We start from the raw sequence: 24436 nt of genomic DNA on the forward strand, positions 1-24436 counted from the left end.
AAAGGCATTAAGTATCTACTTACCTCCAGCATGTGGCTAAATCTTATTAAAACCCACTGAGTTTAGACATATGCTTAAATGATGTAGTGACTTGGATTCTTAAATGAAAAAAAAATAACTTGTGTGTTCTGCTTCTTTATCTGTATCTCTATACAAGCTGTACATAGTAAAAGAACAGACACCCCATAAATAGAAACGGCAAAAGGAACTAAAATTCTTCTAGGATGAACAGATTGATCTAATACTGTATTTGTTTAGAACTTTCTGATAATACCAGATGCTGCTGCTGCTGACCAGCAGGTCTATTCTAGGGAGGTGCAAATCTGCTATGCAAAAATAAGTGCACAGTTCCAGTGACATGTCCTTTTGCAGGCTCCTGCTGGAATTCAAATCTAGTGGAAGATTTACTTACTGTGCACAGCAGGCCAGTACACAGTGATAGCAATTCCTGATATTTCTTGCACGTTTAGAATATATCGCAGATTGAACCATTTTGATTAATATACATTCAGGAAAGAAATAATTTCCAGATGATTTAGCTGTGTGAACAATGACAGTACATGCGAAGACAGCCTCACTCTTTCTCAGAATCACAGCAAGACCTTTTGACTGCCCCTTCCCTTTCCTCTCTGTCCCATAGGATCAAACCACGCTGGAGTCCCCATGTAGCCCCTCTTCCAGCATGGCACAGCAGCAATGTAGCACTCAAAGGGCTTGGGCGCACATCTACTGCCACTCACTACAGCTGTGCATGTTTCTCCCATTTATTCTGATTTGTGGTTGCACCTACTTGTCTTTTTTTGATAGAAAGTAAGTATGTGGACTGTGATGCAGTTATCTTCTGCCTGCTTTCAGTCCTTGTTAATGTCTTTAAGGTGCTATGGAAATAATAATAATTTTAGCCCCTAGATTTTAGGGAATAAGAACCAATCAGAAGTTATCAAATGCTCAACACTTCTCTGCCCTCTAAATGTTGTCTGAAAACAGAGAACTTTTTATTTCAAAACAAATTTTCATTTAGAAAACCTTGTATTTATGAACAGAAAAATGCTAGAATTAAAAGTAACATTTCAAACCGACCCTATTCCGCAAGAGACACAAAAATGTTCCAATTCAGAATCAAGAACAACTGTTGGAAAACAGGGAGTCTAACAATCAGTCAACGTGGAGATCTGTACATGTGCAGGGCCAGCTTGGCTTTGGAATTGGAGAGACCCTCACTGTGTTTCCAGCCTGTGCTGAGGAGTAAGCCTGAAGCGCATGCCAAATGATGCGCAGATGAGGCTTGTGTGTTGCTTTTGGGACTTGAACTGGCATCTTCACACAGAGCTGTGCAGGTCTGTGTATGTGGAACAGAGCAGGTCAGAGATCTCTGATGCACCATGTAAACATACCCAAGACATCTGCATCTTTATATTGACTCCAGGGAGCTAATTTGATGAAGAAACAACTGAAATAGCCTAAAAGCAGAAAACACCTGTGGGACTGGACAGGTTTTCAGTCTTGTTAGAGTAGTTAGTCTTGCCCAAAGCAAGATTTGCAGTGCTTTAACCCTTACTTGCTAAGGGCAACTGCATTTGCTCACCTGGTGGCAATTTTACGTCAAGACCAAGTTATTTCAGACTTTAGTAACTGCGTGTTTCCTTTAGAATGTTTGTACTATATTGGTTACCTATTTTTCTTAATATTCCCTACACAGTTGCAGAACTGTGGGACTGGGAGGGTGGAGGGGAAAATCCCACAAACTTGAAAGGTGCTAGAGATTGTATTCACGTTACCACATCTTCCCTGTGGCACAGCTAGCGATCTATTTCTGACTCCCATCTCCTGGTATTTACTGAAGAAGCAAACCATGCCTGTGAGATGTCAGTCATGTCATTTAGTGCAGGACTAAAAGTTTCTCAGGTAAGGAGAATGCTATGAGGATCTCTAAAAAAGGGAACAGAACAGAAGCTGAAGTTGCAAGAGGATGCAGGGGCAGCAAGGATGGACTTTGAGAGACCAGACTGGCAAAAGTCCACTTACAGTGACAAGTTTGAACTGCAATAAACAAAGTGAAGGCTCTTCCAGTTCTAGCCTAGAGATGGACCACAGGGACAGACACTTGTTTTCCCCTTGGCATAAGAAGTTTAATATTGCTTCTGCTTTACCCCTGGTTTTAGTTCTGCAGAAGGGCAAACTCAGCTTCACTAGAGCAGCAAAAAGAATTTAGCAACAGAGTTAATACAGAAAGGTAATGAAAGATCAAACTGTTTCAAGTTTTAAATATATTTGAAGCATATTTGAAACACATACAGAATTTTAATCTAAGCTACAATATCCTACAAACACAACCAAAACCTTCCTGAAAAATTTCTAGATGATTGCACAGAAAAAAATATATCCAAGCAGCTGACCATCAGGAGAAGAATAAGGTCAGACACATCTGGAGAATTCAAGATGGAAAAGAACCATCTCCTGATTTTGTAACAAAGACCAGAAATGTTGCATTTAATTTCAGAGCTCCTTGTTTCAATCAACTCTGCGTTTGTTCTATGCACACCCCTTCCTCTGAGGGCTTTCCCGCTAAGAGTCTGCATCAGCAGCTTGGGTTTAAGTTTGCATCAAGCTGGCTTTTATGGTAGTAAGCACACTTGGAAGCTACAAAGACACAGTGTGTTTCTTGCTGCCCTGCTTATCAGTCACAATAAACAATTTACAGCTCCACTTTAAAAAAATAAATCAGTACAGGCTCTAAATATTGCAGGGCTTAAAAAGGAGTCAAGTGATTCTATTCCAAGGTTTTGGCACAAAATCTAGTTGTGAGTCAGGTAAGCTGAAAAATTACATCACAATTTTTTGAAAATGTTTTAAATGACTTATTGAGACTTTAGCCTTCAGTCTCAGCAAATTTGAAAGCTGCTGTGTTAAATTATCCATGCAAAACAGGATGTGCTGAATTAATTTCATATTAGAACACAAGCTCCGTTATTGATAGGGCTACAGACCCTCAGGCTGACCCTTTTACTTGCTCCAAAATCTAATTCACATTGCCCTGAAATTTAATTTGCCACATGGAAGCAATGGATAAAGTATGTATTCCAAATTTGGGCTAATGTATTTTAAAGATCCTAGTATTTCCTCTCCATTATCCCAAGAAAAACACACAGCAAAATATAACAGTGAACAAAACCTACTGCTAACGCTGACACCAAAATTACCGATTTTTCTTTTTTTTTTATTTGCATATATTTAGGTAATCTACCTGGGGTTTTCACTGGACCTTAAAACCATTTCACAGGGATCCCTAGTCCCTAAAGAGGTCTTCTGCAAGGTCTCACCTTCAAGCACAAGTAGCCAAAAGTACTAAAATCTGGAACATCAGGTTCTTTTACTCGTTTTTTTTCTATAAGCAGTGTGGTTTCTATTGCTGCAGAGAAGATCTAGTCAGCCAAATCGTTGACAATGCTTGCCCATTATTTAGAGCTTGCTGCTGTAGCAGAATGACTGTTAAAAATTTCTTTTCCTGGAAACTGGCACACATTAGACTCCTTTTGTATGTTTTGTTGCCTTCTCTATTAGGATTAACCTTCTCAAAGAGCCACCTCTCTCACATCCATCAGATGGCTTGCTTTCCATGGCCCAATTTTCTGTTTTTCCTACCATTGATCCGGATTTCAGCTCTCACCAAGCATAGCTGCCATTCTCACAAAATACTAATGCCACTTCTGGAGAGAGATATCAAAAACCCTGCTATTTTGCCTGCATGCCTCGCTTGCTTTACTTTCTTCCTTCCATTCATTCATTGATCCATCCACAGCCACACACACACTTCTAGCTTTACAGGGAAAACCCAGTCTTAGCGTGGACAGGAATAACGCCTACATAATCACTAGAAGGGGACAAGGAACCAGAAGTTTTAGAAGAGAGATATTGGAGCCTGTGGAGTAGTAACAGCATTGAACTTGGTACCTGCACTCCAATCTGCTCAACAGACAGATGGGCAGCTCTAGCAGGAGACTGAGAACACCTGTGAGATGGAACTTCGCTTCTTAATCATTAAGACTTAAGCCAGCATACACTTTTCCACAAACCTTTGCAGAAATCATTAGTGCAGTTGATAAAATTTGTCCTAGGTATTTCTACTATAGATAAACCAGAGAGGAAGGCAGGGTTAATTATATTGCCTTAAGCCACAGAAAATATCTTATTCTTTTCAACAGCATTTCAGTTGACTTGGGCTATTAAATACTACTCATAACTGCCCTCACACCGATTCCTTGGAAAGCGATGCTGGAGACGCTTAGCTTGTGCCGTGCCAGTCACATTAGTGTTTGCAGGCAGGGCAGGAGTTTGCCCTTCTAACCTATGCTTCAGCTTGATGACAGTGATAGAATATGGACCACTATTAGCCAGATAATTTGCATATATCCCTCATTATTTCTTTTTCTAATTGTGATAAATCCTCCTTAAATTAGCTTTAAAATGCCAGTGCCTTAAACACTCCCTGTTCCTGTTTTGTCTCAAGGGATGATGATGTTTTTCCAGCACCAGGAATTACTACTTAATAACTTGGCTATTTAACCAAGATTAAACTGAAGGTTTGTAGGAATCATGTGTACATGAATATTATTATAAACAGATCCCTTTCCAGAAATATCATGAAATTTGCAGAGGACCACTGTGTCAACAGAATCATAGAGGGTAATCTTTTATGGTGCTGCATGTAGGGAAGATGTCTTGGCTTGAACACTCTTTGTAATTTAAAGAAAAAGGATTATAAGTCCAAGCAGCAGCAGTACCAAGCAATTAATTAAATCACTCTTTTGGGAGGACTCAGTGTACACTTTTAAATATGTTGAAAATTAGCCACAACTCCTTAAGGAGTCTACTTGGAACAAAAGCCAAATTTAAATCCTGAAGTTAATATAATAATGTGGAATAAATCTTAAGACTGCTAGTCCACAAGTTCCCTCAACTCATTTGTTTTGGTTTGTTTTTTTTAATATTTAAAGTTAGCATTTTACCTTGTGCACATGTTTATTTCTTTATTACATTTAGTTTAATATTTTATTCCTCCTAATATTGTTCCAAATGTAATACATTTAAATATCATAATCTCCCTGGCTGATGGAAGATAAAACAAAAGTGGGCTGCACACAAGATAAAATCTAGTTCAAAGCAGCCAGGCACAATCTTGTATTGCTGCAAGCAACAGCAGACCATGTCACCAGCTGGTACCTTTTCAGAGAAAGGTGGGAGGGGGTTTTAGGTGTCCTCGGGAAGAGCTGTTCTGCAGCATCACTCTAAACTGCTTGAGTAGCATTTACAGTGCGAGAACAGAGAAAAATCCAGCCACTTTTTTTGAACCAAATTAATGAACTGCCATTTGGAAATTGTGGTGCTTACTGACCTTTTGAAACTGTTCCCCAAGTAGCTAGTGGAGGATTTAAGAAGCAGATCTGGACAGAGCTGTGCTGGTGCCTGAGAACTGTACTGTCACCAGAGCACTTCTGCCTCTCAGGAGGGAAGGGTTTCTGCTCGTGCATCCATGAAGATGCGCTGTGACAACCACACAAAACACTCCCAAACATCCTTAAAGAAGGATACTTTTTAGAAAAGAGATAAAATTCTTTCCTTTTTCCTACTTGGCTTATAAGGTCCTAACTACAATAGACTGGCCACGTTCCAGTGCTTCGTTAAAACGTGTCTCTGTGTTTCATTAACATCTGTCAGACATGGTTTATTCCTTTTTCTTTCATCCTGCCTCTGGAGAGCACCGTGTGAGACATGGGGTGCTCTGTTTTATTTTCATGAGGTGTATGTGCTTTTTGGGTTTTGTTTTGGGTTTTTTTTTTTTTTGTTTTTTTTTTTTTTTATCCACTGCTCTGTATTCAGTGAAGAAAAGATTCAGAGATGCCTGATGGATTTTGATAGGGAAGATCGACAAGTCTGTGGTAACCATTTACTCTTAGTACTTTGCTTTGCAGCCTCAAACCAGTAGCCAAAGAGGTGAAATTGCCTTGTATCAGAGAAGGATTTGTGTCAGGAGGACAAATTTGCTCTGGTAAAATTTTCAGGTCCAGAAGCATAGGATATTTTGCTAGTCATAGCATTGCAGCAGTAAAACTAAATATTTTTATGGCTACTGGAAAATGCTGGGTGTATTGACACAACATCATAAAGGTAAATAACACAGGAGTGCAAAGCCAATTTCAGGTAGAGAACTAGACCCTGTCTAGACTGATACTCTTCATTTCACAGCAGAATTTTGTTCTGAAAAGGAACAGGAGTTAGAGGAAAGACAGAGAAATTTTTGCCCAATATCGGATGCTCATCCATATGCCAAGGGCCAAACATCCTTCCAAAACAGATCAAACAGCATTTGTATTTATTAAGAGCTGAATTAACCAGTTAATAAAGTTTACTTTTTATTTGTATAATGTCAAGTATTGCTTTTATGCACCTAAGGATGTGGCACCTCCATTTGACAAAGCTGATGAATATTTGACTGGTTGAAAACCAGAGATTCCTGTCACAGGCAAAAAGAATATGTGAATTGCCTATCTTTCTTGGGCTACACTGGAAGTTGCAGCCCTGTGTTAAGAAGTGCCGTGTCTGGACTGAGGAGTGTAAAGAGAAGAGAAGGGCCTTAGAACTGGGAGGCAAGTTTGGAAGAAAATGGGTATAAGTAACTGAATATTCAGCAAGACAAAATAAACTACTTATGAAAGCAAGGCCAGGAAAGATGTACTGCTCATACATGGGCTGTGGTAAGCTCCAAGGAAGGCAGCTCTACTTGGACTTTAAGGCAGCATGTGCCTTCTCTACGGAAAGTCATTGCAAGCTATGGTGGCTTTGGTCACAAAGCAAAAAAAAAAAAAAAAATAGGAAAGCCAAACTAGTATTGTTTGCTATCTTTCCTTGACTAATCCAGGTCTGTGCCAGATCCAAGTAGTCTTTTTTTTTCCCATTACCACCTCAAATCGCAAGAAGGCTAGAGAACTGAACAGCTGGTGTAGGTGGTGGGTTTTGTACCAGAGACTGCTTCGCTATATAAACCAGGGTGAAATTATCTTGCAGTATTTCAGACTATGACCTTTCAAGTAGACAGACCCAATGATTTTCAGTCAATGCTCCCTCTGCTTGATTTAGAAGCCCATTCAGAAGGTAAAAAGGCCAGTTCATTGTGGCAACTCATTATTCCACTGTGCTGCTACATCCTGATAGATAACAAATCTGACCTTTCCTACAGAAATAGGTTGTTGTGGGCAGTAAAAGTTCACTTTGAGTGACACCACGAATGCTAACTCTCCTGTAGACAAAGACAGCATGGGGGCAGGATGTGCAATCAATGCTCCATCTTCAGGTGCTCAGTGAAGACCTGTATGAGAAAACTTGTGTTCAGGTTTATTCTGACGCCATCTGACTTGGTATATGAGGTATTCTTTGTTTTGTGGACTTTTTTTTTAATCAAAAGTCAGGCAATTGAACAAAAATCTTGGATAATCCATTTTGCAAAGTTTCAGTAATATTTTCCAATACCTCTCAGAGTGTAGAACATATAAGCTCACCAAAAATATTTCTCTGTTCCTCATGCAGTGCTGTCTACTAAGTCAAGGTACTTCTACTCCCTGCCTTCCAAGTGAAAGCAAACAAAAACCCTGATGGAACCATCTGATGAAGCGTGACCACATATCCACTTGCAGCCTGCAAGAACTGATGTGCCAGAGACAGGACTTTCCAGCTGAGGCATGCACTGGCCACCATTGTCCAAAGATGGTAGTAATGATGCTGATGAAATCGGCAGACCTCTTACTACTTCATTGAAAGCTTCTTTATTAGTGAATGTTGACATCACCTCAGCAATTATCTAACCCTATATACAGAAAGTCATCAGCAAATTAAAGATTCTCCTAAGAGACAGGCCTTTGGCATTTTGGAAAAAATTATTGCTTTTCACTCTTCAAGCCTGCAATTCCACTTCAGCTTCAGATGATTTTTTCAATGACACACATCAATGGTCTCTATCTTTTTATACTAACTGAAGATCTGGTCAAACCATGTTCTTCTTGCTCCACCATTTGGGCAATTTTTTTTATTTTTAACTGAAAAATCTGTAGTTTTGTGAACAGCTGAAACACTGAATTTTCATTTCTAGGAATCTGTACCTTGAAATTTGGCTCTTGTTTGGAACCTGCAATGGCTAGCGAGGGTTCTGCTTGTACAGCAGGGTTGGCTTGGTGAGAAGCAAATGGCATCAAAAAGCCGAAAGACTGAAATCCCCAAATTTTTTAAAAAACTACATCTTTATTGGCCACAAGACTAAGGACAGTTATCCTCCCTGATATAGTGTTGGGTTTCTCATTCAGCACTGGTAATTAGAGTACCCCTGCTGCCTTGTTATAGTGCTGATATAAAACTATTAACTTGGCTTCTTCCCAGAACAGCTCATTTCAGGGAAGTTCCTCCTACTAGACTTTCTGTTGTGAACCGTCCCTTTCAATCTGCTGATTTGGATACTGCTTAAAGACCAGACTCTTTGCAAAAGAAGGGAAAAACAAAAAAGATGAGAAGGCAGCTATTTTGTGGAATTTTCAGCACTTAAAGTTCACTTGCTCACAGCCATAAGTTGCTGTGTGATTAGATGCACAGACTACGAGGCAGAATTTTCAGAAGTGTAAAAGTGATTTAGGATCTCAAATCTCATCAGTGCTCAATGGGCCTGTGCTCCTAACACACCTGAAAACCCAGCCTCACCGACTGCCCCGGTAAACTAGCCAAAACTCCTCTATGAAGCAAGATGTTCATTAATTTTGTAGGTTAATGCCTTAGCACCCCTGCGGTGCATTAGCTAATGTTAAAGACATTAACAAGTCACTAGAAATGACTTTTAAAAACTGATGCCATCAGCAAGAGAGCCCAGTAAGAAACTGGCATATTTGCAACATTTCTTTCCACACAATAAACTCCCTGCAATCACACATTTTACTGCCTGGACTGATCTTACTGGTTTTTTTTTTCTGAAGATGCACAACAGCTAAAACACGAGAGCTGGTCTGGGTACTCACATATGTCACCCAAGTGAGTTGCAATGCTGCAGAACAACAGCAACCACGAGCTTAAGGCCTGATTACAAGAGGAATGAGATTTTGAAAAAACTCTTTCATAAATTAACACAAGTTAACTAAGAGAGTGCATAATCCTTTGCTGCTTTAGCTTAGTTGACACCAGAGGAATGGATACATTAGAACGAACAATCGGAAGGGTAGAATATCAGATCTGAAGTATCTCATCTCTAGCTAGAACCGTGCACCAAATCTTGCTTGGGTTGTATCTCACCATTCAAAGTTATGCATGTTTCAAACCTCCTTTATTTACTTCGTAGGGCTTGTCAAATCTCAGAACTTCTATTTTGCAAAATATTTCTAAACACATATTAATCTATCTTGAAACAAAAATACATACAAAACCCCCAAATGTCCTGGAAATAAAAGAAATTGTGTGTGGAAAACTGCTATTTGGTATGGCATTTTATACTTTTATCCTCTTCCGTATTTTGATATTGTTTTACGCCAAGCCAATGGCAGTGATTCATTATATGAAACTGGAACATTATAGATTCAATCCAGGAGCATTTGCCTTAGGGACAGGAAAGGATCCTTTAGGTCGCTGAGCCACTTCCCTGCAACTGCAGGAAATCGCATAGAAGACACGTAAGCCAGCAATATCCCCAGAAGCTTAACTCCATTCAGCTGTGTACCCCTGGATTTAGAAACCCCTGACTATCCCACAATAAAATGAAAGCAGTCAGAGCTAAAGAAAAACCTCAAAAGGTAATCTATGGTGTAAATCTATGCTATAAAACAGAGCCCAGAAGCATTGACAGTGCACCAGGTCCTGGCACAGACTTTGTGACGGTCCATAAAACAAATATTCAAATCACAAGTGTCTTGTGAGTAGAAAAGCCTGGACTTATGGACAAGACATTAATGCCCATGTGTGTTGTCTTCTCTGCAGGGTCATTTAAAAAATGAAAATCCGTTGCAGCCTTTTTCGTCCAAGCTCCAGTGACCTCAGCACCCTCCCTGCTGTTGTGTAATGCACTATGAACTTGAAAATGTTGCTCCCTGTCTCCATGAATGACACCTGGGGCTGCGTGCTTATCATTTGGAGCACAGGGGAGTGAAAGGAGCTCCCTAAAAGTAACAGATGGCAACATCAGTTCCTAGTCTCACAGCAGGCCAAGCCGTAAGAACTTCTTACTGAGTTGCAAAGGACTGTAATATAAATAGCTCTATTCTACCATTATTTTTGTTCCTTTGATATTCTGTAAATGAATTTGTCATAGAAATTTTACTGTGTTTGATTAGACTCTTATTAATCCACATGAAAGAACAATAAAGTCTTTTACAGAGGATATCGAAGAGTAGGTATGGAATATCTAAAGGCAGGAGTTGGTACAAAATCTAACTGCTTTGAGGCTATGCAAATAGCCAAAGAAAAGTGGGTTTGTATTCACTGCAGATATTGCAGTGGCATAACTGAATTGGAAAATGCCCTCAGGTATCCTAAGAAATGAGATGCTATAAAACTATTTGGGATGATGAAAGAATCTGCAACACAAAATGTTTTAGAAAGTACCAAAAATTCAATGACTTTGAGAGTTTACCTCTTTATCCAGAATAATTAATATGAAGACGGAGATAAGGAAAATAGACAGAAAGCAAATTACAAAACACTGGCTAAGCAGGAAGAGTGATATCAAACCAATATGTTCTTTGGTTGAGAATTCTGTTCAAGTTTCCAAGTAATCTCCAATGAAGGGAAAAAGGCACCTTTCGAGTGCCCAGAATTAAGTTACATGATTGATTTCTAAATGGTGGTGATCAGGAAGTCATACTATTTAAAACTAAATATCATCTCAACATCAAGAATTGCTTAGCATCCTTCAAGGAACAGCGGATCGCCTGGCAGAGATACGTTGCTTCCCTGGAAATGCCCTTCCCAGCTCTCCGAGCATCAGCTGCACTTCACCAGTACAGAAGATGTCCTTGTACAAAAACTCATATCCAACTCTATTTGTACAAGTCTTTTTCCTTAGCAGTGTTCTTCTAATGTTTTGACAAGTGAAAAAAAAAAACAGAATTTGTGAAATGAACAGAAAGAAGCATTGACCTTGGTCTATCGTCCCACCAACCATTTAACTGAATTATGTATCCAGCTTCAAAGACTCTTTCTACTCAGATGTCTAAATGGAAAGAGAAGAATTATATCATATAGCCAGCTTTCAGAGCAATCTATATAAGAGCTAGTACAATTAAAACAAAGTATCTTTCATTTGAACCACTTGGAGTGCTCTGACGCTTTGTACAGCTTTTTGCAGATGCAAAAAGAAAACTTCTGGTTTGGATGAAAGCAGCTGACACAGGTTAGTGTTTGGAATGTTGCCTCTTGAAACAGGACAGGGCAAAAGTCCCGCTCTAAACTCAGCGAACTCATGCCCAGCCCTCACTCACAATAGCATTCAGTAACATGCCAGCGATGTGCCATTTGTTTGTTCACTGTGGTCTTTAAATATTTTCTAATACTGAAAAGAATTGTAAAGAGTATGCTGTGATTTTAGAAACTGGTATTTAACTACTCAAGACTCTGGTGGGTAACTAGAATTTCTAGCTGGCCAGTAAAAAGAGCAAAGGCGTTACCTGGTTTGTCTGTGGACCCACTCATTGAGGGGAAAATGAGAACAGAATTATGAAATCTTTCTTTCCAGGCAGGTGCTCCAAACCACCAGATACTGTTTTTTCACTTCTGAGGCTGCCAGCCAAATGCATGCTTAAAAGTACTTATAAATATATCTGTATTGCAGTCTCTTGGGTCTCAGGTTGTATCTCCCTCTAAAACTTTAAAAGGAAAAATGCATTTGGAAGTGTTATATGATTATGAAACATGCATGTCTGATTAGAAATGTAATTACGTTGCATTTTGATATCTGTCAGCAGCAAATGGCGTTCTTATAGGTCAGATCATAACATATGCACTCTCAGCCCTAAACCTCATGCATTTCTCCACTGCCATTTGAAGGTAATAACAGAAATCCATGTTTTAATTTATAGTATTTTCAGTGCCTGTTCTTACAGCCATTATATACTTGGGGAATGAACGGCTGAATCCATCATCCTGTCTCAGCTGAATCTCTAAAGGCATTTTACCTGAACTTTGCTGCTTTTTTCTCCCTCCTACACAGACTAGCTGGATTTTCATTTTTTATAACCAGGCTGTATATTAACAATAAGGACATTAACTCATAAAAACATTAACTCATTGGGCGAAAAATATACCAAAAGAGTGCATCCAACTCTCCCATGTATTTTGACATTCCATTTAGCAAATTGTGTCATTGTTTCAAGAGCGAGTAATCCCAGCTCTGAACAACTGCAAGGGAAGTAGCAGGCATATGACGAAGAAAAATGTAAAGGCAGATATACATATCAAGTCTGTTTTAAATTATGTCAGAACTGAGTGTCAAAGCACAGAATTTTCTCTCACACCCAAAAGACCTGGATGCTGAAATGCTAAGGGAAACTCTCATCACTGTGCCTGGTTGGTAATAACTGCTGCTCATGTTTCTCTCAATCACTAAAACACACTTAAAGCTTTCACGTGTTGGCGTTACTCTGCATCTGCTACTGTTCATCCTTTCTTACCCTGCTCAGATCGGACCAGAGGCATGGCACCCCTACCCCAACTTTGCTGTGAAGCTTGTTCTCAGCTACACAGAGATTCTCAGCCCCACGTGTACCTGGTCACCACAGGCTCGAGGCTGCGAAGGGCCGGCGGGCACAAAACGTGTCTCACATTGCACTGAAATAAACGGATCACACGGCAGAAAAATCACCACTTCAGGTACTTTAAGGTGCACATTTTTATAATACTGCCAGATGAAAGAAAAATACGGCTCTCTTTTCGCACAGCAATTTGGTGGAGAGCGTACCTGCAGTGAAATGCGTAACGAGCCTACACGGCGTTAAGGGTTTCTGTAGTCTCCCATCAGAAACCCAGTCCCATGCTGAACTTGTGTGAGGCAGTACTAGCAGCAAACAGCCAGGAGCTTTTGAATTCAGCCAGAAAGCATGCAATTGTAACCATGTCTCTAGGGATGGCATTGCCTTTAGGGACAGGCAAAAGAGGCAGCTCTGGACAGAGGCAGGGCACAGTGCGAGCAGACGGGAGGAACTCAAGGCCACGCAACAACGTGGAGCAGGGGAAAGCAAACGGTGTGAGGCTGCTTTGACTGCAAAGCTTGGTCACACACAGACATGCCATCATCTGAAACCCACTACCATTTATTAGAAAATCTGTTAAGGAACCATGACTAGGAAGGACCGGTAGTATGGATGCAGGCAGAGCACAGCAGCTCCTGTGCACAGAGTTGGCTGACCAGCGGCCATTTAGCTGCGTCAGCTCCGCATGCACACACGAACGCTGCGGGGTACATCAGCTCTGGAACAGCGCTGCCTTAATCCATCTCTGTGCATTTCCAGAAGGGATCTGACTTGCACAGGAGCCAGAGCTTTTGCAACCATCAGTTTAGAAATGCCTCAAGAAATGTAAAACTGAAACCAAGGAACTACTCACTGGAAGGTTGTTTTTTAATGAAGAAATGAAACAGCAGAAACTGATGGATGTTTTGATATTTTGTCCCAAATCCCATGTTAGCATTAGCACTAAACAGATGTCCCATATTCCAAATAAACGGCAGGTTTGGCACCTCTTCACGGTTAGCAAATTTAATTATGGCTTCAAATGCAATAATGGAGCAACCTTGCTTGGCTGTAATTGGATCTGCAGTTGGCACCAGCTTTCCTTCCCTCACTGTGCCATATGGGAAACTGCAGAACAAGGTGCTGCATATGTTGCTGCGGAATTATGCTGGGTCAAATCGGGGTCAGATTAAAATATTACGGAAAGGAGGGGAGGGACAATCAAAAATGAAGAGTGGGAATAAAGTCAGTGTTTTCCTACAACGCCAGTTTCTCTGACCAAATTATCTGGGATCCCACCACATATGAGCTCCAATAAAACTGCTACTTTAATTAGGACAACTCCTAGTCTGTCTGAAATAATACCATGTTCTGGGCAGAAGATCAGGAGAGGCAGAAGAGCTGGCATTGTCTGAATACGAGACAGTCCTGAGATAGGCATGAAGAAAGGAAAATAACCCTTTAAATATACCACAAATTCTGAGAAAATAGTTTTCTCCTTTTCCCCTTTCTTTCCCAGAGTCAACAGCATTTCAGAAGACTTGGAACAGAGTGGAAAAAAACCTTCCTGTCAACTTGCATTACGTGTTTGCAAGAGCATGGCTATTAATGGGAGTAAAAAGAAAAATAAGGCCTATCTTGTTATTTGGTTACATAAAATATCCACCTTAGGCAGCCCAGGTAGCAGTATCTACAAGAGCGACTGCCTGACTTTTTCCATTACAAGACCCTATTTTCTGTTGTTAGCAACTTTGCCAGACTTAAACCATTTGGACTGAAATTCCCCTTGCTGACTTTGTCTCAAGCTGAGTTTGGCTGCAATGTTTGCATGTATGTACCTTTATACCTAATTGAGATGGCCGATTCTGTTCCGGAGTAAGAAAAAGCAACCTTCTAAAATAACCCCTTCAACAACTTGGCAGCCCAGAAAGGATAACCAATGTTATAATAATCATTGAGGCATCTCTCCTGCCAGAAGAAGAGGAAAACCCACTATGTGCAAGGTGGTTGCTACTGAGAAAACTATCTGATGCTGATGCAAAACTGCTTACCTCCAGCCAATGTCAGCAATATACATAGGTAATACTCTAACCCCAGTTAATATTAATTTAATAATATTCTGACACACAATCATTTTCTTTCTCCTGTTGAAACTAATGGTACTTTTCCATTAAATTTATGGAGTCTCAAAGCCTCTTGTTTGTATGTTTCTTTAGAATTGTGTCCTCCTGTGACATCTCTTAAGGCACCATGAATTACAACCCACTTATGCTATTTACTATTTGAAAGCCTAGTTTTCAGCCATGACATTGATAAGAAGTTAATTATTCTTATTTTCCTTTTTCAGTACTTTTTGCTTGATAATTTGCAATTATAATTATTACAGATTTAGAATAAAACATGAAATTACCCCTGATAGCACTGAGACCAGAATCAACACAGGAGTCAAGCCATACTACACTGCACAGCAGTTATCTTCAAGAGTGGGCCAGTTGACTCTGCAATTAAATAATGTTGCCATGGTATCGGGTAGGTCTAGGGAATAGCACGGTAACACTAATTACAGAAGGCACAACTGGAAGACAGTTGCAGGTGACTACTGCACTGGAATTTAGTCTCTCTCAGAAAACAACAAAGCCGTTTATAAATATTAATAATGACTTGCAACACCTAGAAGTAACGAAGAACGCTGCACATTACAGGGAAGAAAAATGGAATGAAAGCACTGTTACTTTTTATGGCAATGTCTGTCCAGGGTTACACAGCAAGTCATGACAGAGCCAAGGCACTGCAATCCTTAATTCCCTCCTGTGTTAAAAGCCATCAATGTCACCCCTCTAGATTTCTTTGTCATTCCTAAGGAAAGTGAGAACTCTCAAGTCACCTGGGACTGGTCCATGCTTTAGCCTGGTCTGCTCTTGCTCAGATTCACTTATTCAAGCCAAGCAGAGAAAAATAGAACACCCCAGCAATGTCATCAGCTGCTGTGGCCACCACCCCCCATTTGTTTCCATCCCAGGAAAACAAGAGCTCCGGAAGCTGGAGGTGATGCCCCATGCTTGCAGACTGTGGCACACGTCGCTGGCCCTGCGGAGAGGCTCAGCTCACTGCGGTGCTCGGTTAAGCAATCTGAGGGAAGCACGTTATGTCAGATTTGCCTCCAAGTGCTTACTGAAGAAGACAAGACCTGACACATACAAATAATTAAAAATATAACTGACCCTCGGGAACTTCTCAGAATAATACAAGTTCCTGCTAAAGAAGATCCCAAAGGGCTTTACAAAAAGGTAAGCGCCACTAGCCCCTTGAAGGAGGCATGGGGGATGAAATGGCTTCTCAGGGATGCAGAGAGGTTGAAGGAGCATGAGGAAGAGGAGTCACATGCCACCAGTCCCAGTCCTGACAACTTTGACCTCTGTCAGGGAGACCTCACCAGCCCCGTTCCTGTTCTGCAATGCCAAGGATTCTCCACTATTGCTTTTGCCGGTGCCATTTGTGTGTAGGACACTGATGCCAGCGTCATCGGTCCACCGCTGAACATGCACAGCCAGACGGAGAGCAGACAGCAGAATGACAATTCTCCCCCGCTTTCCCCATTTCCCAGCATGTCCGGGGTGGCTTCCAGCAGCTGCCACGCACTGAGGAGCACAACCAGCACAGCGGGCAGCTCTCGTTACCTATTTTAAAGATGCTTCTTTGAGCATTTTAGACAGCAGCTGCCTGGAAGATTACTGGAGGGAGGAATGAGTTTTTATACCACAAGGGACCAGTCTTGGATTCATGCCTCCTCCTTTCCCCAGTTTGTAATCTTCAACAAAAAGAATGGGAGAAATTCAAATATGAAATATTCTCAGTTCACCTCAGGGGAAAAAAAAACCCTAACTAAAACAAATAATGAGACCAGAAAACTGCACAATTTTGAGCTGAAGCTCCTTACAACTGTGCACATCTGAAAACACTTGCAGACAGCTCTGTAGTGAAATAAGCTGCATGTTAATATCGTCCTTGAAATAGTATGAACAGAATGCTTAAAACTCAGTAACCAGGAATAAGGGCAAAAGTCTGGAAGATACATTTCTTAATTACCATATGTGGATATATTATGCTATAAAATAATTCAGTACTTTCAGGGAGAGAAGAAAGTCTATAGTGATATCCTGGATGCCAGTATGAATCCATATTGGTACCTTTTGCACTCTTAAGAGCAGAGACCCTCACTTCAGGAGGCGGCATGTGGCTTCACGCCTGCTTGTCTCCGCTCTGCCCGGCTTGCAGCAGACACTGCTGATCAACTGTCCCCAAAACGTGCAGGGTGCTAAAGAGCGAGACAGACCAAAACATCATGCCCACAGCTCTGCTGTCTGGAAGTATGAGATGGAGGCCAAGAGAAACCAAGTCTCACGTTCACACACTTCAAAGGTGTCTACAAACCCGTTTATAGGACAGAAGCTGACATGTGGGTATATAAAATACATTTTAAAGCATGTTTCTTGCTTTGAAGAAACATTCCGCACCCGAGAGCTATCACTGATGCCAGGGTTGCTATGGTAAGTAGCTTTCATTTCTTTGATTGAACATAAAATTTCTTGGGTATGGCTCTTCCCTGGGCAGAGTAGCTTTTGGGCAGCTATAAATTTATGCTCTGGCCTTTATCTAACATTTCTGGAACAAAAGACTTTATGTGAGACAACATAAAGCTGACAACAGCAGCTTTATATTTGCGTGCTTCTCAGTGTGCTTGCAGCAGATTAGCTATTTGCTCTGCGAGGAGGGAGTTTATCCATCTCTGTGCATCCCAGCTGCACAGCGTCGTCTGCTCGCTGGAGCCATCGCCACTGAGCATACATGAGAGTCTGTTCTACCGCACGATCAGAGGAATTCCTTTGCCTCGCTAATACCCTTGCTGTATATGCAGATAAAAGACAACAAGCAGAAAGTTCCTAGTTCAATTATTTTAAAATAACGATGGTAAGAGTTGGTGCCCATGTCATTTGTCTCTTGACTCCATATTAGTTCAGCACGTCAATGTAACCTTCCCCAACATCTCCTGCAGCTAAGATCGTTATAGAAAGATTATCCTATGTCAAATTTTATGCTACAGCTCAGCAACAGCAGTACAGTAAAGGAGCTTCATGCCAGGTTCTTGGACCCTGCAGTGTCTCAGTGGGACTTTCCAAGGGACATAAACACAGCCTATAATTCTTTGGAGGACAAGGGGGAATTCCACATACTGCATCCCACTGACAGAATGGGTCTTGCCCTGTGTCTCAGATTCAGCTGGAGGACACTGCAAAGCTGTCATTGCTACTCTAGAATAAGAAATGAGCTGGTATTTCAAAAAGCAAGCATCAGGACATATACTATTTTGGCCTTCCACTTAATGTGCAAAAGATATTGAGATACAGCTTTCTCATATATTGTGATCTCCCTCTACTCATCACCAACAGCAAAGTGTCCATATGACATGGCAAGCTATAAAACATAATACGGACATAAATCACAGTGAATTCACAGTCTCTTTTAGATATAACACTGCTGGTAAGCAGTACTTTTATGTCAGTATTTTGTACTTTTACCATACACTCATATGAAGTCAGATAGCTTGTACCATTTTCCTGAAGGGGATGCCATGGTACAGAAAAGCAGACTGACCGGCATCTGGCATGCGGGAAGGACAACCCGTGCCTTTCATTTCCTTTTTCCTTTCCTTCACGGTTAATGATTTCACTAAACCTTGAGTTCAGTCAAGTCCCACATACAATTCCAAATGCAATACATAGTGTAAGGGATTTATTGTGTCATAATAGATGCAGTGTTAGCACAATTAGATTTTATGTTGGCTGTACGTATGTGGAATATAAAAGAATCTGCTTTAAAATTGAATCAATTTCTAGGATGCATATTTACTGCAAAATAAAAATTAAGACATTGTTACAAAGACCACAGCTGTATTCTCAGTTCCTGGATTAACATTGTGTTCTTTGTGTGAAAGTACAGTATGTAGTGTGCTTATATATTCAGCAATAGGGGGATATGCTCCAGCAGCGGAGGGAATACAAAAAGGCCAGAAAACAAACTCATAAGAAGTAAGAAATGGCTCTGCTTCTTGAAAAAGATAGTTTGCCAGATTTTCCCTGCACAACTGTACCTGAATCTTCAGTGATCTAACAGATATTTTAAAGGAGCTCTTTGTCAACCAGATGATGATCTCCTCTAAATCTAAGATCTGTCTTCACTGGAAGAAATGCTGTTGAATCTGTTCTCATTTTATGGTGTGGCCATTACAGTGACAAACTTCATTATACTGAGAATCTCAACAGTTTGTTGCGTTGCTGAAATACCTCTGACAGTCTGGGCTGAAATTCTGTATTCAGGATGTCTCAATGTCTGCAGCTGGGCCAGAACCAAGGGCAAGATGTTAACTTTACTTGGTCCCTTTAGCAATCACAGAGACAGGAGATGGAGCCTCCTGAGCCACTGAATCCATTTCCCTGTTATTATACAAACATTGCTGCAAAATTCCTTTAATTAACCCTTGAGTGCCCCTGCCCCTGCTCAAACCCCAGGGGTGCAGGTTCCCAGGGGAGCCTCCCCGGGCTCCTGGGAAGGAGCCGGCTCCAGCCCAGCACCCTTTGCCTTCCCAACAGCCCAATCCTCTACCCTGTTTCACTGCTTAACGGTGGAGAGCGTGAGCACTTGCGTTACCAATTTCAGTCTTTCCTACAATGTTTGGGTTTTACAGCCCTGGCCATTATACTGCTTATTCCATTAACAGCCCTTAGAGTCCTGTGACTGCGAAAAGGAGATGTCTTTGTTCTCTATCCGACACGCTGAGCTCGCACACTCGGCCCGAGAAAGCACCTGGAGGAGGGGCCTCAATCTGCAACTTCCCGAGGCAATTTGGACTCGGTGACTAAAGCAGTAACATGAAGAAATTATTCTTTGTATTATAGCAGTATGCCATTTGTATGAGCAGGTCTTACAGAATGAAAAATGATGATTTATTCTCATTTTAGTAGGAAAATTCCCTCTTCTCATCAGTCTTTTATAACACTGTAACAGAACTTCTGGAGATAGAGCTGGGCTAACAGCACCTGGTGGAAGTCCTTCAGAGGAAAGAAATAAGTTCCAGTGGCTTTTTGATTAAATTCTTATAGACAGAAATGAAAAATAATACAGTTCCCCCATGCCTGGATATCGTAGTGATGGCTGTACTGGTTATTAGAAGGATATTCATGTCAGAAACATTTCTGCAGGTTTACTCTATGCAACTCGTTTTACCTCTCCACCACTCCTCCCAAATGTGAGAGAAACAGCCTAGATTATTCAAGGATCTTGGTTTTAAAAAATGGGAGCTTACAGAGTTTCAGTTAGTGAGCTAACTCATAAATTCAGTATTTTAGGTGGCAGCCCTTGGCAGAGAACAACCACCCCATTAAATCACGCTGGGCAAGAAGCTGTCATTTTGGTGAATCATGAGAATTACTAATTCTATTATAATGTGTGCGTATATGAGAAAGGTAATTCAGTGGGAGTTTAAGTTTCATCTTTATGGCGTCCTTCAGAAGATTATGATCCTTGCCAGTTTTCCCTGTTGTCCACCCAATTTCCAGAGCGGCTGTTGAAAGTTTCAACAGCCACAGTTAATGAAGACAAGCAAAGTATAAACCTTTGCAAAACTCATTCCTGTTTTGCTTCTCTCCTGTTTTCTGGCATTCGCATCTAACCTTCGCGTAAAACTGATATTTTCTAAGCCCATGGAACATGAGAGCCCCTGCACCTTCCTCACAGAGCGTGCATTCACCAACGTGATGCAATACATGGGTCCCAGGGCTGTCCCAGGGCGTGCATGTGCTTTAATGCCTGTGGGCCATGTTCATCGTGGTCTTGTACAAAACCAGACACTCACATTTGGAGGTAGTTCAGGAAAATAAGATGATCACTCAAAAAAGGAACGGACTCTGTGTGCCCATGCTTGTGCTTAAATCAGTGTACATCCAGAAAGCAAGCTCTTGCTTATACGTGAGCTTTCTATAGTACTTGCAGATGAAGTTAGTCAGGACTGCACTTTGTATATTATTAAGGCCTTCTCTGAATTTTAAATTAGAAGCTATTTTTAGCCTAATACATAGATCACAAAAATTACAATTAATTAGAGAACAAGTATTCTTATTAACTATGAACTGAAATTCTCACAGTGCAGTGGATAAAAAGAACTCAAACAACAGCCCACCCTTAAAACAAATCCAAGAGCAGAGCAAACAGTCCTATCTGAACACTGCACACGGAGCTAACTTCTGTGGTAGGTTCTGGTAGCAAATACTTAATTTTGCACTCAGTTGTATTTGGTGAGAGATGTGGCAGTAACTTCTATTTGACCTTAATCATTCTGAGAGATACAAATGTATGTGAAAGATCCAGGAAATTTTGCCATCTCACCATTATATATAAAATATATAAATCTCCTCCCAGATCAAATACATTTACACTGTTGAGGAGATACAAAATGAATGCAGACAGATTTGATGTATTAATCCACCTGAATTAATACACGTTACATAATTCAGTATTAGCACATTTAATGGGACACTGCATGAGTCCAAAATGTTGGTAATTTCAGGTCCATAATTTAAAAGTACCTGATTTAATTCAATGTAAAAGAAGAGATAAAAAGCAAATTTGTTCTGTCCTCCACTAATGAAATAGTACTTCAAGGTGCAATAAAGAAAAAATTTGGCTACACTCTCACTGCAGTCTGTGTTTGGAAATGGCATGCACTGTTCTCGATTCATAAAATCTTGCATGTGTTTAGATACTAAAGAAGAAGTTGATGCCAGGTTTTGTCACCAGTATTTGAGAGAAGAGTTTATCTATTTTTGCATTAGCAGATGTAAATTGCTGGAGGCAACTATTAAGCACAAGTAAACATGTGTTGCCTTTTAAAAACTGTTGCTGCTATAACAGACCAATGGTATGACTATAAATATGGCCAAGGGGCTTTCTGTGAATTATTTTAGTTAATTTTCAAAGTACTGCTCACGTATGTCCTGGTTTGTTTCCAGTATGGTCCTTGAGCCTTTTGTCTTCAGAGAGCCCAGTTTAAACAGTGGGGCAGGGAGTTACTCTCTGGTACATCCCCCTCACCCTTGCTTGTGAGACACTTAACTACTCTTTTACTTCCCGCCTCATAACAAACCAGAAGACGAGCAGAACAACCTGCGATTGAGCTACAAAGAGATTAAGGACATGTCTGCACTGGGCAATGGAGCATGGTGAAAACAGTTTTAGGGAATACGTGCTCGTATCTAATAGCTGCCGCAAGCAGTTTTGCCCACTGCATGCTACTATGTCAAGGCACTACTCAGGTCCAGAAAACCAGGGCTAATCAGTCCCATTACCCTTGCAAGGCTATCTTGCTGCTGTTTTTAGAGCTGGCTTGCAGCATCCCCGTAGGCTTGCTCAGACCAATGTGCAAAATTACTTACTCAAGGTCGCACCAGGAATCAACGGCAGCAGCAGCAGAAGAGCCCAGATGTCTTTAATATCAGCCCTGCCTCAAAGTCACTAGGATCTCTCCTTCCCAAGCACAATAACCCTCTTTTTCTAGTACACAGGCAAATATTAGAGAAGCTGCACAACCCATAGCATTTGTAGAGAAAAAGCAGCACAAGTAAAGCTAAATCACAGGAGTCTCACTTAACCAACAAATGGTTTTGATCCAGGCCATTGGAAAACCTGGCTCTTTGCCCCTATCACTGTGATGGACCTGTACAAACTAATTGCATCTGTATTAAATGGTGGAGAATTCACACAATCTTGAAGAGTAAATGAAGTTTTTACTTGACTACAAACTGCCACGTTTGCTCATATGAGAGCCCTGAGAAGCAGCCCCTGCTCGGGATGGCACAGCAATAAATCCCAAGTTTCTCCAGTTACTGCTGAGTCTCCACTGGAGATCCTCCACACTCACACTTCTGTGGCTGCCAGCAGGAGCTGACTTAATACATGAACTAGTGACACTTAATGCCTAGGAGGAGACATCCAGTTATCTACCACAACTAAAATAACACTGTGCAGCTTGTCATACCCAGTCCAATTTGTTCCACAGTTTTTCAGAGACACCAGGGAAATACTCCATTCTCCAGTTCAGCAAGCTTTATCTACAGTATATATTGCTTCCTAAAGAGTTACTACAGCGGTGACAAAAAAGAAAAAAGAATAGAGGCTTAAAGCAAAACTACAAGCTTCCCACCATGACTTCCACCAACTTCTGTTACTGAATTTAAATCTAAAGCAATTTTCTCTTTGAGACAATTGCCAGTCTCTTCTGTTTTCTTAAACTACTTGCTACTACTACGATTTTGCACTGATTTATACTTGCCTTTGAATTCACTTGTTTAGGTGTAAGTGATAGGGAAAATGGCTCTAAATTTCATTGCTTTAAACATTTCTTGAATCCACAGGTAACACAGGGAGACTGACTTTGTAAGTTATTTTCATCTTTGTTTCCCAAAAATCACAGTAGTTGAAACCATTATGGTTTTTTCCATGCACAAACAAAATTCATATCCTTTCAGCTTAAATTATTTTTAGATGGTGCGATGCAGAAGCAAGTACAATGACAAAGCACAGTGGGTGTCTCTCAACACATTTGGAGCAAAACCAAGATGGAGCTGTTTTCAGCACGCAGCAGACTCCTAGAAAATTGCACTTGCAGTACACAGCAGCTGCAATAAATTTCCATGCCTCTAGCCAGAACATCCAAGCACTGGTTTCTCTGCCCCAAACCAGCAGAGAGAGTTCAGATAAAAAGTTCTTTTTGGGGCTAGTTTTCTTCAATTCATTGCCACTGAATGACAAAGAATTCCTCCTGATTTTGTAAAAACTCTTTGTGGGAAGTTTGTTTGGCAGCTGCTGGCACAGGGAAGAAGCCGGCGTAACAACCCCATTCCCCACAAACACCCTCAGGGCTCTCGTGAGCAGCACCAGGACTTTCTGCAGACACCCGTGGAGATAACAGGGGGCTTCGAAAGGAGGTTCTTCAGCAAGAATGAACTGGATGAGCAGTCAGGAAGATATAAGCAAAGAAGCCATCTAATTTTTCTTTTGGGTATTTTGTTTCATAAATTTGCAGACAAGCCAACAACTTTTCAATTTTGGAAATCAAATCTCCACTTGATTCTCCTTGCCAATAACAAAACAAAAGATGCTACATCTGTCTGCCCACAGAGTCCGTTACATGGCCTGCAGTTATGCCATCTCTTCTTGGTACTGATACTCAAGAAGGAAAAATCAGACCACAGAAGAAATGCTTTTGACAATGTGCGAGCCCCAGAAGGATCCAGACCACACTAATTAAAGATCTCTCTGTGCTAACAAGGAACAGCTATTACTGTGGGTACTTACAAACTTAGAAGAAAGAGTTCCTTCAGTGGGAAGAACTCAACAGCTGCTGCCCTGGAGGGTCTTAACTTTTAAAAACCATGCGAAGGAAAAGGAGAAATCAATAAATACGCTCATCAGAGGAGTAAGCCAGAAGCTATGGCCCTGCTGAGCCCAGTCCTGCCGCAGGGAGCTTAAAGATGGGCCCAAGGACTCAGACCACAGAAATACAGTGAGGTTTGTAGAGAGCCAGGGAGCATGACTGTGCCTGACCTTTCCTGGAGACCTCTTGTGTATGGCAGCCCAGACTG

At 41.0% G+C, this 24436-nt stretch overlaps 1 protein-coding gene across 3 annotated transcripts in view; it reads right to left on the bottom strand.

Annotated features, from left to right (window-relative positions):
- The window catches only part of TOM1L1 (target of myb1 like 1 membrane trafficking protein), a 72035-nt gene that overhangs the window by 39992 nt on the left and 7607 nt on the right, over window positions 1–24436 (bottom strand). The gene's annotated exons all lie outside the window — the stretch shown is intronic.

The sequence above is a fragment of the Opisthocomus hoazin genome, chromosome 21 (genome assembly GCF_030867145.1).
Source record: "Opisthocomus hoazin isolate bOpiHoa1 chromosome 21, bOpiHoa1.hap1, whole genome shotgun sequence".
In the NCBI taxonomy this organism is placed as follows: domain Eukaryota; kingdom Metazoa; phylum Chordata; class Aves; order Opisthocomiformes; family Opisthocomidae; genus Opisthocomus; species Opisthocomus hoazin.